General features: G+C 41.5%; 1 protein-coding gene and 1 non-coding gene across 4 annotated transcripts in view; one reads left to right on the top strand and one right to left on the bottom strand.

Annotated features, from left to right (window-relative positions):
* Positions 1 to 15366, bottom strand: part of AUH (AU RNA binding methylglutaconyl-CoA hydratase) — a 146205-nt gene that overhangs the window by 97012 nt on the left and 33827 nt on the right. The window lies entirely within an intron of this gene.
* On the top strand, positions 5284 to 5417 carry LOC140690800 (small nucleolar RNA SNORA70). Its single transcript, XR_012066129.1, has one exon. It is a non-coding gene; the product is annotated as a small nucleolar RNA SNORA70 (small nucleolar RNA).

Raw genomic sequence — 15366 nt, 5'->3', positions numbered from 1 at the left:
ATATAACTTGAAAGATAAGACAGAATTTATCTACCAAAGGAATTCTGTTATCTAACTTTTCCATCCCAAAGACGCTGGTCAGCATCAGAAAGAATAAAATATTTGTTTGTTCATACATCTACCATGTGCTTAAAGCAATGGTTCTCCAGCTTTGTGGTCTCAGGCCCCCTTCATACCCTTAGAGGAAGGGGCTTTGTTCAGATTATGTAATATAAATCTACCAACAGTTATTCTATTATACAATGAAACAAAAATTTTTAAATATTTATTTATTCATTGAATAATACAAATAAACCCATTCGTGTTAACAAAAATCACTGCAGATTGATGCCACTTTCTTGGTTCCTGCAAACATGCTGGCACTTTACTCACCACTGCTTCTGCCCCATCAGTGCAAATGCCAACCCAGTGAAAAGGGTACCTCACTGCTGCGAAAACCATTGTGCCCTCGTGGATGCCCGCTTGGTGACCACCGATCTCATTTAACAATCACTCATTTGAAAATATATACAAACCGACAGTGTGGTAATTAGAAGTTCACCCCAGACTCATCACTTGGGAACAGATACAAATCAACACAAAGAATTCCTTAAGGGATTGTTTACTCTGTGGCTCAACAAAGACATTCTTTTTTATAAAATTAACTTCTCTGAGACAAGGTAGGTCCCTATTTAAATAAACAGACAAACAAAAGACAAAGTAGAATTACAGGACGGAAGGTATACGCTCAGCTCCTCACTCTCTTACTAGCCCACTAGAAACTGATCATGACAGGACATCATATCGAGTATCAGCCGAGGCGGGGACATTCTGAGCCCACACGCTTCCTGAGGGAGTGAGAACTACAGCTGATCAAACACATATCCCACAACCCGTCACTTCTTAGGTATACATACCCTAGGAAATCTCTCAAACACACGCCCAAGGAAGCGTGTACAATGACATTCAATGTAACATACATAAAAATAGCAAAACACTTGGAAATAACCTAGACACTCAACAAAAGGATTAATAACAAAACTGGAACATATTTTTGCAACAGAATGTTATATGTGCAACATGAAAACGAAGGAATTAAAGTATAAATATGGATAAATTTAACAATGTTGGAAGATATACAAGTATAGAAATAAATATAACGTATTTATAATTATATACAATTACAGAAAGACACACAAGATAATAACCATTTACGTAAGTGTTTAAAAGAAGAATGCTACTTAGGGATATAAAACATGCATGGAAGTAATAAACTCCAAATTCGATTGGTGGTGACCTCAGCGGAGGGGAGGGATGTGACTGGCAACAGACACAGAGAACTTCAATCTTTTTTGTAATACTGTGTTGCTCAAGTTAGGTGATGGATTCTCAATATGTTACTCTTTAAATGTTTTCGGATGTTTGGTATAATATCTTCATAACTAATTTTTTCTATGAAAAGAAAAAAATTTAGCAGAGAAAATTTTAGTAGGGCCAAAAAATTCTACATTAAATTAGTAGGATGTATTTGTTAATGAAGTAATGGTTCAACTCACTGTCATTTAACACTGAGAATATAACTGTAAGCTGAGAATATAAATGTTGCTTAGTGCATGTTAGCTAATAATACATATTAGTTAACAAAAGTAGCTAAAAGTAGTGTGATACGGGGGAAGGGAGTGGACGAAGGAGGAGCCAAAGCAGTGAAGAAGTGGAAGCTGATGGGACAGACGCGGACTCCGGATGAGGTGGTCCTGAGGGGCCCCTGTACTTGCATCATGGGATCCATCACGTCGTCTGGTCCCAGGACACCATGAGGGTGCGCTCTAACACACCAACCAGAGGTCTGATGGGGGCTTTTCCAACATTCTGACCCTGCGACCACACAGCATGCTTTGAAAAGCACACTCAGGTTAAACCTGAGACCAAGCTGCTGGAAGCCATAGCAGGAGCTAAAGAGAATCAAGGTTTGCTCGTAACATTCATGGCCCATTCGCTGCAAAGCAGTCCAGCAGAGAAGTCCTGGAATACAGCTTTATCCACACCACAGTGTGAGACAGAAAATGAGCACCTTTAAAGTCAGGAAGGAAAATAACTGCCCACCAAGAATTCCAAACAAATCAAATCTATTCATCAAAAATGATGGTGAAACAAAGACACTTTCACACAGCCACTCAGCACACACACCCACCCAATCGGACGTCAGCAGGCCCACGCTAAAAGAAACACTACAGGGAAATCTTCACACAGGTTATGCAAGGAGAGTTGAAAATCTTACTTGATACCGTTTACAAGAGATACGTCTTAAAATACAAGAGCACAGAATGGCTAAAGAAAAAGAGTGAAACAACATGCAAGTATCAAGCAAAAGAAAACTTGCAAAGTCATCTTAATCTCTGACAAGGGAGAACGAGGGCAAGAAACATGACTCAAGACAGAGGGTCACTTTACAACAGCAAACATGACGATCCATTAAAAAAGTCGTAAGAATTATAAATAAAAAACAAAAAAGAAAGCTCTAAATAAAATATAAGAAGCAAAAACTGACACATGGACAACCACAGTGGGTTTTAACAGACCTCTCACAGGCGCTGATAAAGCAAGCAGTCAAATACCCTTATCAAGTATCCCTAACTAGGAATAGAAAAAAGGGAGGGAAAAAAAACCCAAAACAGAAGAAAAAAAAGATAAAAAGTAGAGTAAAAAATAATTTTTTAAATAGAAAATACATGTGCAAGAGAGAAAGATCAAAGTAGTTGGCTCTTTGAGAAAAACTAAAATAAATAAAAGGCCTTTTAGCAAGACTCATAATGGAGGATCAAAGAAAGCACAAATTCCAATCAAGAATGAAAGGAGGCTGGTACTAAGGATTTTACAGACAATGAAACAATAAGGGAATATTATTAACAACTCTGGCCCAATTAATTTGAAAAACGACACACAAATTTCTGGGAAAACACAACTTACTAAAATTGGCAAAGAAACAGAAAATCTGAAAACATAAATACACACAATATCTTTTGATGATTCTTGATGGGTTCTGGAAGTTTTCATTTTAAAAAAGTCCAATTCATCAATTTTTCTCTTTTATTACTTGTGCTTTGGGTGTCCTCTCTAATCAACCTTCACTATTAATTAAAAAGTCACAGCAAACTAGGAATAAAAGAATTTTTTTGATCTGATAAAGACCAATTATAAAATATCTATCACTAACATCACTTTTAATGGTCAATTATTTCCTCTAAGAGATCTAAGAAATTCTACAGATGGGAACAGACATCCTAGTCAGTGGAATAAGAAAGATTTTTAATTACAAAGATCAGAAGAAAAAAAATAAAAATTGTGATTATTAGCAGATGACTTAATTATACATGAAAAATAGTCAAAAGAATTTACAAATCATGAAAATAAGTGAATTTACTAAGGTTGCTAGATACAAGTTCAACATACAAAACCCGACTGTCTTTCTATATAGTCGTGTAAGAAATTTGTGCAATTTTAAACAGATAGCATTTATATTAACATTAAAAAGATCAAACAGCCAAGGAATAAATCTATTAAAAGATGTGTAAGATCTTGACACAAAAACCTACGAAATCTAAACTAAATCAGTCCTAAATAAACAGAGAACCACATCGTGTTTATGGAGCAGTACTGTGTGGAATGTTGGTAGACTCCATACTGAAAGACGTAAATTCTCTCCAAATTAATAGATTCGGTGTGGTTCCAATCAAAGCCCCAGTGCTTTTAGAAACTGACAAAATGAATATGCAAAAACCTACTAACAGTCAAGATACTCTTGAAGAGGAAAAGGCTGAAGAATGAAGAAAAAGTCGAAGCGTTTATGCTAAAAGAAGACACACTGTAAAGCTATAGTAGTCAAGAGAACTTCAGATGGGCTCAGAGATAAACAGAGCAATGGAACGAAACAGCAAGTCCAGAAAATACCTGCCTGATTTACGACAAAGATGGCGCTGCTGGAACATGCCAGTACCTGGGAACGGGGCCACTGGAGGTTCACATGGGACAAAACAGTTCTTGATCCTTCATATCACAAACACACACAAATCAATTAATGGTGAATCACTGCTTAAATGTCAAAGGTCCAACAATAACTTCTAAGTGAAAACATCCAAAGATATCTTCAAGACATTAGTACAAAGATTTTTTAAAGATTTCCCCAAATACTTCTAAAAGGAAAACACTAGATTTTCCTAAAATTAAAATCTTCTGTTCCTCAAAAGATGTCATTAGGCGAGGGAATACGGAAGTGAAAGAGCGGGAAAAGGTAACTGAAATACACGTGTCCTGTGCGTACAAAGGGCTGTAAGTCGGGAAGATAAAAGAGCCAACTATGCAATACAAGGCAAGCGATACAGACAATTCACAAAAGAGGGCATCACACCGGCTAATGAAGAGAGGAAAAGGAACACGACATAATTAACCAACAAGCAAACATAAACTAAAAACACAGTTTTATAAGCAATACAGAGTTCAAGTGTTAGTGAAGGTACAGAGCAACCAAAACTCTGATTTAATGCTGCTGGGGGTAAAAATCACTTTGGAAAGCAGTCCCACCCCAAGTGCACACATGCATGACGTGCATCTAAATGCATGACGTGCAACTAAAAAAACATACACAACACATATAAAATAGAGAAACAAGTTTCTACTGTACAGCACAGGGAAATACATTCAGTATCTTGTAGTAGCTCACGGTGAAAAAGAATATGAAAATGAGTATGTGTGTGTTCAGGTGTGACTGAAGCATCGTGCTGTACACCAGAAATTGACACAACACTGTAAACTGACTATAACTCGATAAAAAAAAAAATGCACTAGCACATTCACAGAAGTATTATTCAGAATAGCTGAAACCAGCAACACCTCAAATACCCACCAACAGTGTAACGAACTGTGAAATACTCCCAAATGTGATCGCGCCATTCCTAGGTGACCAGCACGTACTGAACCCCGCAAACCCGCTGAGTGGAAGCCAGCCTCAGAGGACCACGTGCTGGATAATGCCAGTTCCACAAAGTTTGAAAACAGGCAAAATTAGTACTTGGTAATAAAAATCAGAGAAACACCCAGCATCTTTTGGGTGAGAGACGGTTAACGAGAGGACGAGGCGTGAGGATGCGCTGCGGTGTGCCGGTAAGGGCAGTGTTCACTTCTTAACGTGGGCGGTGACTGCACAGGTTGAGTTCATTCTGTAGAAATTTATTACACGCTTATGGTCTGTGTAATCTTCCATATGTTCATTGTAATTCAATTTAAAAGTTTATGTTAAAAATACTCCTCCTGCAGCCAATTAAGCCCGCCATGCTCTTTTCCCCGAGGAGGCCGGCGTGCAGTGGCTGCAGACAGGAGCCCCCTCAGTAGTGCCCGCAGCCTGCTGCTTGTGTGGACTGCCCTAAGGGGCCCTGGAGACAGCCCTTTCCAGTGGACGTTCACGGCGAACTTCATGCTGTCCCCAGTCTAGGCTCCAGACAGGTATGCAGGGTGCCTCTGGAAAGTCCCAGCACACAGGGCCCAGGGGCCACACTGGCCAAGTCATCGTGTCCACCCACACCAGCCGCAGAACAAGGAGCATGTGACCGAGGTCCGATGCAGGGCCAAGTTCAAGTTCGCTGGCCCCAGAAGACCCATATCCCCAGGAAGTGAGGATTTACTAAGTTTAATGCAGATGAATTTCAAGGCATGGTGGCAGAGAAGTGGATCATCCTACATGGCTGGGGCTTAAATACATCCCTAATTGTGGCCTCCTGGGCAAACGGCAGGCCCTGAACTCATGAGAGCCGTGGCGCTTTCCCCTCCAGAAGCTTGACTTTCAAAGAACCGGCTTCGGACTTTACCATCCTCACTACTTACTGTGTGTTTTCCACATCATAAGCTTATGTTCATCTTCATCTCCTTCCTCCTACCCTATCTGGGTTTATTCTGTAGTTACTTCTGTCATTTTTTAAGTTGGATTCTTAGTTTATTCATCCTGAGCGTTTATTCTTTCTTAAAGTACAATCTTAACTATATTACACAACTTTTAAAGTATTTTGTTAGAATTTAATTCTGAGTATGTTCCACTCTCCATTATACTTCCTTTGTTGAGCTGTAAGTTACTCAGAAGTTATTTAAAGTTTCTCAATGTAGGGGACTTCTTCTAATTACCTTTTGTAAATGGCTTGTGTCTTAGCTGCCTGTAGTCACAGAACTCGGCCTTTGAAATCCGTGGAGGTTTTACAGCCAAGCAGATGGTTAATTTTCATGATTATTCCATGTGTGCTTGAAAGGGGTGCACAGTCAACTGCTGGGGGCAGTGATCCACACAGGTGTGTTACATTAACCCTCAGCAGGCCAGGAAAAATAATCAACTCCCTTTGTCAGCCGAGTCAATAGACTCTTTTATTTAATATTTAGGTCATTATATAAATAATTCACAGAAAAATAAAAGGATAGTAAAAAAGCAAATTAGTTGAAAACTGTAGTCAAAATTGAAATACAGAAACCCCATATTTTTATATTTTCCTGGTATGTGCACATATGTGTATTATATACACACATACTTACAAATACACACTGTGTATATACATATACACTCACATTTACACACACACACACAAACACACATGAAAGGGCTCTATCATTTGAATAAAACTGGTCAACTGACATGCACGAACCAGGGACATACAGTTTTATAAAATCTGTTTCCAGATTTCAAATATATCTCTACTACAAGACCATCACTTCTACTTATTCTTGAACTTGGGACAGTGGAAATGGAGTGCTTCTGGAACTCAATGGCTTATAAACCTGTTGAGGACAGCCATATCCTTTGTTCCCTGACTGTAAAAATACATTCATTTGCAGATTTATAAACATCCATCAGAATGATCAAGCCAATGACTTGTTTTCTTTTCTCTATTACATGTTCTCTCCCTATCACCTTTGTACACACACCTGCTGCCGTCAACACTCTTCAAGTGCGAGCTGCATCAAGTAAATGTTCGCGTGCAACATTATATGAAATTCAAGAATATTGTCACACATCCTTCTGGCAAAATAGGACAGTCTAACTTCTTGTCACAAAATCCCACATAATGCAGCCCTTCCTGCCTAATGACTAACTTGATGCAAAGCCCGTATTTCCTTTATAGAAACCACAGAAATATACTCTTCGCTGATCAATTCTTGAGTTCAAGAAAATTCAACTAGGATACTGTCATCTGATGACCCACAGTCTAAGATTTCACTCATATGATCAATTCACCATTGTAATGAGGCCCTAGAGTCCCACTGTCTGCTTTGACCATTATTTTATCCATCTAACAACTGCGAAATGTCTTCCTCTGTCAACCTTCCTACTATTAACCATTATGGGCAGAAAATGAAAAATTCTAAATTCTCAACTGTGTTCAATGAAAACTAAAAGAGGGCACCTCCAGACTTCATTTGTATTTTCTTAAAATATGTGCAACTCTTGAGGCAATGCAATAAAGACTCAAAGACAATGCAGGAACATTGACATCTTTCTAGACAATTCCTTCATTCTTCTATTTTTTCTTATTTTAGTTTTTCTTAGCATAGTTGGGAATAAAGATTAATAAAATCTAGGAAGATGAAATTTCCTATATAAAGATACAGTGATATAAGAATCTACAGCATCTTAGATTCATAAAAAAGTCCAATGAACCATACAGTAACTAGAAAGAGAAAATGAGTTTTAATTTTCTTTTCTAAAGCAAATTTTCTGTTCTTCAGAAGACCTCTAAAAAAGAATGAAAATCATAAAACATCGATTCATAAAAGGAGAAACGTTTTTTCTACTTTTCATAAAAGTAGAAATTTTACAATTCATAAAAGATGTCAATTTTCACACTGTGTATTTTGAGGCTGTTTCTAACAGCATAAAAATTGAGAATTATACCCACCTGGAGAACTGAACCTTTTATTGTGATGTACTGACTCTCTTTATCTCTGATAACTATTTCTAATACAACTTGGCTTCAACGTCTATTTCATTTGACATCAATATATTTATATGAGCTTTCTTTTAGTCAGTATTGGACTGGAATATCTTTTTTCTTCTCTTCAGCTTTCAACCTATATCGTTATGTTTTAAGTGTTTCTTACAGCAGCTTAGTGATAACTTTTCTTAAGCCAGCTACTGTTTGTCTTCTAAAGAATTTAATACACTGACATTGACTACGATAGGTAATAAATCTGAATTTATTTCGACCACTGCACTTGGGGAGAGCCCATTAGTTCTTTTCCTTCTCCTTCCACCTCCCTCTCTGTTTTTTCACCATCTTCTGGACTATTTTGCTTGTTCTTATTTCATTTACTCAGAGGTTTAAACACCACCTGTGTACCAATGCTATCAAAATTCTTACCTCAAGCCCAGACCTCTACCCTGAACTACAGACTCCTAAGTCCAACTGCCGACTAGAAACATCCAGTTGAATGTCTGATATGCATCTCGAGCACCGTAAACACTCCCCTCCCCCAACTACTAAAGTTCCTCCCCCAGAACATGCTCCTCCTGCATTCTTCCGCTTGTCACTTGATGGGGACTCCATCCTTCGATTGTTCAGATCAAAACAGAGTCAACCTTGACTCTTCTCCCTCATACCCCCTCCTTTTCATCAATAAATCCCTGCCTCCCCCTTCAAAATATAAATATATGTAGAATCCAACAATTTTTCACTACCTCCACCACGACTACACTGGTCCAAGTACAACCTTAACTGCTGAGGCTCAAAAGGCAGAAGTTCTGGAACAGCCTGTTCTCAACACACAGCCAGAGCAAGCCTTTTAAAGCTTCAGTCATATCAGGTCACTCCTTAGCTTAAAACACCCCAGAGTCTCTTTTCACTCAGAGTAGAAGCAAAAAGTCTACGTCACTTGGGCTCTGCATGACTTGGACTCCTACCTCTGTGACGTCACCTCCTAGCTCTCTTCCTCTCATTCACCCTGCTCCAGACATTAACCTTCTTGCTCTCCCATTATCTTGCACAGTATGACGTTGCCTCCAGGCTCTGTTCTTGCTTCACCCTCTGCCTGAAACACTCCTCCACAGACACCCCTAAGGCTCACTAGCTCACTTCTCCAAGACTCTCTACTCATTCATCTCCTCACTGAGGCCTTCCCTCTCCACCACGCATGGAACAGCATCCTCCACACCAGCCACAACAACTCCTTCTTCCTGCCCCGTTTAATTTGCATGCAGAGCACTTACTGGACACAGTACATATTTAACTCGTGTTTTTAACTGCCTCCCCCACCCCCATGGCCTTGGGGCTCCACAAGAACAGGTGACTTCAGTCTTTCTTACGGCTGCATCCCCAGACCCTAGAACAGTGCCTAGCCCACAACAGGCTCCCCTCCAAGAAATCAGATGAAGAAATGAATGAATAAATTAAAGGAATCCCTGTTTTTCTTTATAGTTGGACCGTAATAGAAGACAGTTCATAGCAGGAATTTTAAAATTCATGAACCCTGGCTGTTTACTTAGCATCTACCACCTTCTTGCCACTTCCTGAAGGCAGCCTTACATTTGTTCTGGTGTCGGCCTCTAGCCCGCCCCCATCCCTCACCCCCCATTCCATGTCCTCTGAAAGAAGTTAAACCCACTCCCACACCCATGGGTCAGTTCTGGCTAGCTTGAGCTAACGAGCACACTTTCTTCCCCCAAGAATCAAACCAAGGTCAATCCGAGGGCTCCAACCTGAATTTGGGCAAAAGGGTTCTCCTCCTTTCAACGTGGTCATCCGTGGGTGGGAGGCCCTGAACTACTGAAGCTTCAGGCTACCAAGCTGGGAATGAAGCTGGCAGACAGAAAAGAGCGAAGCCAAAGGAGCTTCACAACAGTCCAGAATCACTCAACTAGAACAATTCTGACAACATTATAAGGTTAAGTACACTTGGAATCCATTTTTCTGTAACATGAAACCGAGAGAATCCTAACTGATGCTTGGTACGTACTACACGATACATTATAAATGGTACCAGGCGGGTCCAGCTTCAGGCTACTCCGTTCTCAAGGAATGCGATCGTGACTGGCGAGGGCGTAACGGGTAGCCCTAACCGTCACAGGGAACGTCCAGCCCAGGTTCCGAGTGGCAGAGACGCAAGCAAAGCTCAGGAGCACAGCTTCTCAGGCCTTAACAGCAACACTAGTTCTTAAGCACTTTCAGCTTAGACTTCATCCTGGATCTGAAACTACCTTTTAATTCAATTAAATTTAAAATTTCAGTCTATACGGAGCTATACAGACCTGCAGTTCGCAGTTCCACGTGGAAGGAGCCGAGAGGCTGCCACTCTGTCCTAACAAGTGAAAAGCTGAACAGACTGAATCAACAGCTCTTCTAGGATCGGGAAGAGAGCAGAGGGGAAGGCACAGGGCAAACTGCTGCCCCCGAGACTGAAAAGCAGGCGGGTACAGAGAACCACAGCACGCCAGGGCTGAGACGCGCGAGCAGCGCAAACCACGGCCAGGGCAGGAAGACCTGGAACGCAGCTGCTGAACTGCCGGAGGCTGGGCGGGAGCACCGCTGAGGGTCAGACTCCAGGGTACCCAGCAGTTCTGTGCGAGTTACCTCCAAGAGCCTCACCGGCTTCTCGGGGTAAATACTGGAGCAAAACCCCCTCCGCCTGCTGGCGGGGGATGGGGAAGAGGAGCTGCTTTGAAATACCAGAGACTTCTGTTCCCAGCAAGGCCTGCCTTCGGGGAAACTAACCAAGCAGCGCCTAACTGACCTGGAGGAAGGGACACCCGACTCCAGCCCGCTCTGGCCATCCAGCCCCACCTAAGGGGGCAGGAAACAACCGGAGAAACACTCGCGAAGCTCACAGCTCAGAGGCACAGGCTCACGCCAAGCCTGAGACCTAATCACAGCATCACCGCAGAACACCTCCCCTCCCGCCACCTCGCCACATCACTGAAGGCCTATCTACGGAGGGTCCCTGATCCAGCACATCACCATGCGGGGATATCAAGTGAGCGGTAAAAGGCACACCTAGCCACCAATACACAATTTACGGACACAGACGTAGCAGGGATGCTGGAATTGCAGACCGTGAACTTGAAATGACGACGCCTAATAGGGTAAGGGCGCTAATGAGTAAAGCAGATGGCACGCAAGGACAGACCGGCAATGCAAGCAGAGATGGACGCCCTGAGAAAGAAACAAGAGATGCTAGAGATTAAAACACTGCAACAGAAATGAACGGCAGCTTCGACGGGCTTCTCAGCAGGCGGCACGGAGCTGGGGAGACTCTGAGCTTGAGGCTGCCACAACAGAAACTTCCAAAACCGAGAAAGGGAACAAAGACTGAAAGAAAATTTAAAGATAAAAACCCCAACACTGAGAACTGCGGGGCAAGCACAGAAAGTGTAATACGTGCATATCAGGAATACCAAAAGGAGGAGAAAGGCAGGAAGAACAAGAAACATCTGAACCAGGAATGCCTGAGAATCTCCTCAAACGCACGTCAGACACTAACCACAGACCCAGGAAGCTCAGAGAACACCGAGAACACCAAGGACACAATGCAAAAAGATGAATAAAAAACCAACCAACAAACAAACAAAACCCACCTTGGCACAGCATTTTCAAACTACAGAAAAGTCAAAGATAAATTCTGACAGAAGCCAGAGGAAAAAAATCTCACCCACAAAAGAACAAAGACAAAAATTACACCCGACATCTCCTCAAAAACCATGCAAGCAAGGAGAGAGTGAAGAGAAATACTTATAGTGTGGAGAGAAAAACACCACCAAACCAAGAATCCTGTACCTGCAAAATTATCCTTTAAAAGTGAAGGAAAACAAAACCTTTATCAGACAAACAAAAACTGAGAAAATCTGTTGCCAAGAGACCTGCCTTGCAAGAAATATTTTAAAAAATAGTAATAATAAAGTTCTTTAGAGGGAAGGAAAATTATATAGATCCACATAAAGAAAAGGAAGTGCATCCAAAAAGGAATAAGTGAAAGTAAAATAACTTCTACTCTCCTTCTTCTTCACTGAGCTAACAGATACTAATTTCTTCAAAGTAATACCAATCTAATCAAATATGTACACGACTCATACACAGAAAACTACAAAATGTATGAACAAAAGCAAAAAAGAACTAAGTAAGTGGAGACAGTCCACGTTCATGGATAGGATGCCTCAGAATGGTTAAGATATCAGTTCTTCCCAATTTGATCTATAAATTCAATGTATAAATACAACATCAAGGCATAATCCATGAAGCAAATAATGGGTAACTGGACTTGATTAAAACCAAAACGTATGCACTGCGAAAGACAAAGTCAAGAGAATGAGAAGACAAGCCACAGACTGAGAAAATATCTGCAGAAGACACAACTGAAAAAAGAATGTTATCTAAAAGACACAAACTCTTCAAACTCAACAATAAGAAAATAAAGAATTTGGTTAAAAACTGAGCCAAAGACCTTAACAGACACCTCACCAAAGAAGATACACAGATGGCAAATAAGGACATGAAAAGATGCTCCACATCACACTTCATCATGGAAATGCAAATTAAAACAACGAAGAGGTAACACCACACACTCGTTTGAATAGCCGAAATCTGAACACTGACCACACCAAATGCTGGCAAGAAAGTAGAGCAACAGAAACTCTCTTCCATTGCCTGTGGGAAGGCAAAATGGTACAGCCACATTGGAAGACATTTTGGTGGATTCTTATAAAACTAGACTCTTACCATTCAGTCCAGCCACCACGCTCCCTGGTAGTCACCCAAAGGAGTTGAAAACACGTCCACTCAGAAGTTTGAACTGCTATGCACAGTAGCTTTTATTCATAATCACCAGCACTTGGAGGTGACCAAGGTGTCCTTCAGCAGGTAAATGGATAAGCAAACTGTGATCCGTCAACACAGTGGAAAATTATTCAGCAATAAAAAGAAAGAGCTATCAAGGCATGAAAAGACATGGAGAAAACTGAAAGGCATATTACTAAGTGAAAGAAGCCAATCTGAAAAAGCTGCATACTCTGTAACAGCTGACACTCTGCAAAAGGCAAAAAAGCATGAAGACAGTAAAAAGATCAGTGGTTGTGAGGGTGAAGGGGATGAACAGGCTGAGCACAGCTGGCTTCTAAATTTCAGGGCAATGAAAATACTCTGTATGATGCTACAATGGCGGATACAAGCCATTTTACATTTGCCCAGGCCCACAGAACGCACATCAAGAGTGAACCCTTGTGCAGGGTTACTCACTTGTAAGCGTGGAGGTTAATCAACTGTCACAAAGGTACCACTCAGTGGAGGATACTGATAACGTGGGAGGCCCCTCGTGTGTGGGGGCGGGGGGTATACGGGAAGTCTCTGTACCTCCCTCTCAACTTTGCTGTGAATCTAAAACTTCTCTAAATAAATTAATTAAAAAAAATCTACATAGCAAATTTTCCTCAGAGTCATTTATAGCAACTCCCCATTAAATGAAAATGAGTGCTCTGACACAGAATGTTATCAGAACTCAGGCTCTAATAAACAGGCCTTCGTTCTTCCTCACAGTGAAGTGTCCTTTCACCAACCATAACCCAGAACCTCCATTCTGCCCAGCATCCCAGACCCCCCGGCTTGCCTGAAGGCTTCTCTTCTAAAGTCTCATCACTGCTCCGTCTCAAACAGGGCCAGGATCGGTGTCATCAGCATGCAAACTGGGGACACAGCTCCATCCTGAGAAAGTCCCATTAACCCTCATATACTCCAGCTATCATCACATTTCTGTGAACTAACATGGAGTGACTCCCAGGATATACTATTAACAGAAAAAAGTGAAGGATAAAAGGAAGCATGTACAGGACGCTACTGGTACAAGAATGGAGATGCTTAAACAAGCATATCCTTAATTCTGCAGAAAGAAACATGATGGATAAACTAGAAACTAACGAGATTCATTAACAACCCTCAAGGGTGGAAATCAGAAGGGACTAGAGGAGGAAGGGGCAGTGACACCTCCGTGGACTGCTCTGACTTTCGAAATTGTGTTGACACTTCACATACTCAAGGTGAAATAAACGAGTGAGGAAACCTGATTTTACTTCGTATGAATTAAACGTAATTAACTGAGGGGGAAATCATGTAAATAACTTTTCAACACAGTATTTTTACTCGCTACCCTCAGTCTAAAGACATAAATACTCTAAGTATTAAACTCTAGTTAGAAAGTGTATTTATCATAGTGGTACGCACCAGTCACTTGAAACTATTTTCTCCATTACTAGAGGAATGAGCAAATGAGTAAATATACTAAAAATAAGACATCTACTGAACGGGAGAGAGTGAGAGTGGATCCTGGGGTGATGAACTGGAAACAGTTATTTGTATGAACTCATGGTTTCCAATATATAAATACAGCCCTTGACATAAGTATGTGTGTATATACATATAATCTAATTGTCTTACCTCCCTATTTCTGAGCTGTGTGCAGTACAAGGGCCTAGAAGCAGAGACGCCCCAGAAACAAGGAGCACCCTGAGCACTCAGATGCTGGCTCCTAAGCACCACTCCCCGCTGAGGGAACTGGAGGCGCCTGCCTCTGACTGTGGTGGAGCAGTGGTACTGGAGCACGAGCCCCCCTCTCCCAGTCATATGAAGCATCTTTCAGAAGCTGATCGACAAGCAGTGCCAGACCGATCGGGGAGCCCAGCGACTGTTCCAGCTTTCTTTCCCAGGTGCTTTCTAGGCTGGGGTGTAAGGCAGGGCCCTAAATGCAACAACACAGTGGTCCTGCTGATGCCCAGAGACGAGAGCTCAGGGAGGCCGTGTGGCTGGAAGCTGCAGGCCAGGGAACCAAAGAGGAGAGCGCCTCTCAGGCAAAGGGCTGCAATAATCTACACGGGCTTCCCTTAAGCTTTAAGCCGGGGCGGCTGCCGTTTCACAGGCAACTATCAGAGAAAGAACAACGGGGAGCTCTGGCCTGAGCAACTCCCGGTGTTCCCATCATGACCAGCAGGAACCGAGACAACACACAGAAGACCTGGGTATTTAGTGAAGACACCAGAAACTTTCAAAACAAGCCTCAAAAGCCTTGGGCAGATCCTCCAGGAGAGTAACGCCTGCCAGGACAAAACAACGCTTTCAGAAGGACACCCAGTAAGGGCTCTCCTATCTCTACGAAAGCAAAACCAATTTACAGATACTTCATACAGTTCAAGAAGAGAAAGCTTCCAGAGGTTTACAGTTAAGAGATAACAAGTATATAATATTACAAATACTTTAAATGAGTAAGTTATATTGTAATATGTAATATATGTAATGTATTAATCATGTTGGCTTTATTTTTATTTTAGAAAATGTGAATACACTGACTACCTCCATCTCTCAAATCTTATTCTGCCCCCAAAAGTCC

This window comes from Vicugna pacos, chromosome 31, assembly GCF_048564905.1.
Source record: "Vicugna pacos chromosome 31, VicPac4, whole genome shotgun sequence".
Taxonomy (NCBI): domain Eukaryota; kingdom Metazoa; phylum Chordata; class Mammalia; order Artiodactyla; family Camelidae; genus Vicugna; species Vicugna pacos.
This window is presented reverse-complemented; position numbering and strand designations above follow the sequence as displayed.